The 1,952-nt window shown below is 39.7% G+C and overlaps 1 pseudogene; it reads left to right on the forward strand.

Moving 5' to 3' along the window:
* Positions 1-362: 362 nt before the first annotated feature.
* On the forward strand, positions 363-461 carry LOC132305893 (small nucleolar RNA R71; annotated as a pseudogene).
* The last annotated feature ends 1,491 nt before the right edge of the window (positions 462-1,952 follow it).

Consider the following 1,952-nt stretch of genomic DNA (forward strand, 5'->3'; position numbering starts at 1 on the left):
AACAATTCATACATGTCTCATTGGATGCATGATGGGAATGGTTAGGGATGGAAGATACTTGATTTGCCGAGTTTTGGTTAATCAAGAATTGATCAAACCTTTGAGGTAAGGATTTCATCTCGGCGGCTATTTCATTGGAATGGTCAATTTGATGTAAGCCAACACTCTTCCTTCTACTTGAATTCCTACCATTCTTAGAAGATAAAGTTTGATGCAAAGAATTTTCACTCATACTCTCATAAAGACGCCACACGTCATCCTCATGCCTATCAATGTAAGAGCCACCCATGGAAGCATCAACCATGCCCTTGTAATTGTCTGATAAGCTCTCAAAGAAATATTAAACTAATTGCCATTTAGGCATGTCATTATGTGGACACTTCCTAAGTAATTCATTGAATCCTTCCCATGCCTCATGGAACGTTTCCCCATCCCCGTGTGAAAACTCTCGAATTGAAGTTCTCATGGCATTGGTCTTAGAAACTGGATAGTACTTCTTCAAGAACTCTTGTTGCATTTCTGCCCAAGAAGTTATTGAAAAAGGTCTAAGATTGTTAAACCAATATTTTGCCTTATCTTTAAGGGTGAATGGAAAAAGTTTAAGCCTTAAGGCCTCTTCCGGCATGTCCGTGTATCTAACGGTGGAACATACTTCAAGAAACTCATCCAAATGCCTGTAAGGTTCTTCACTTGGAAGTCCATGATAGTTAGGAAGCATTTGAATGGTTTATAGTTTGATCTCATAGTGGTGTGCTCTAAATGGTGGCAATTGAATGCATGTGGGTGCATTGTATTCATTAGGCACATACTGATCTCTTAAAGCAAGGGGAGGATTAGCAATTAGAGGTGCAACATGGGCACCTTGATTGCCTTGAATGATGGGAGGTGGTGGAGCATAGATTGGCCTTGGCATTCCCAATGGGACTTGGCCTTGTTGTTGTGGTGGATGAACAAATGGCCTCGGCATGCCTAATGGTACTTGCATGTTATCATAATGTACATTGGGGTGGAGGATACCTTGTTGGTCTATGTGACCAAGGTCCTCCACATGGTCCTCATTATGTCCTTCCATTGATGAAATGGATTGACTAGAACTTCCTCTTCCACTAGGGCGAACAACGGATTCAAGATGAAAATTTAGAGGCACAAGAGTGGGTCTCAATGATCTATGACCATGCATGCACAATGCAACACAACAAGCAATAATGACAAACACTTCACCTTCACAACAAATCAATCAACAAATCTCCACATACAATGATCACATACTCGCATGCTATCAACAATATGCAAGAAAAGTAAATTGTCTCCACGTGGGCTCACGATTTATCTAAGAATTAAAATATAAGCCTCTACGCGGGCCGACGATTTAACTAGAGATTGAGTTAAGAAAGAGCTCACAAAGGGTCCTTTAGCACTTCAATTCAATTTTTAATTTTAGCCTTGCAAATTTTTAGAATTTTTCCTTTTTCCTTTGCTCTGCTTCGCTCCTTGCTTAGAATACTCCTTTGTTCACCTTCTTGCTTAATGCACCTAGTCAAATAAGAACCAACAAAATAAGTAACCAAAATGAAAACAAAGTAAAGACACGATCAACAGAGTACTAATTCCTAATTGATTCCACAAATACGACGTTGCCTTCAATTAATCCACGGCAATGGCGCCAAAAACCTGGTATGTCTCGGGGCGTCAACCCAAAACCCAGGTTTGTGATACCAAAAGATAATGGTGTAAAGCTATAATGAATGTGGCCAAGTTTTATATTTAGAAATTGTCACTACTACCTTTCACTAAAAATATAGTTAGGGCAAGTAGGGATCGTCCCAAGGGATTGGTGGGTCGTACTAGGTTGAGGAATCAAGATTAGGGTTAGTAGGTCGAGTGATGAAAAGATTGGTTGGTGGTTGAATTACACTAAGATGCAATTTAGACTAAAGTAGGCAATTAAATGT

This window comes from Cornus florida, unplaced genomic scaffold (assembly GCF_030987335.1).
Source record: "Cornus florida cultivar Cherokee Brave unplaced genomic scaffold, ASM3098733v1 CherokeeBrave_3.0.0_Hap2_Chr04, whole genome shotgun sequence".
Classification (NCBI taxonomy): Eukaryota; Viridiplantae; Streptophyta; class Magnoliopsida; order Cornales; family Cornaceae; genus Cornus; species Cornus florida.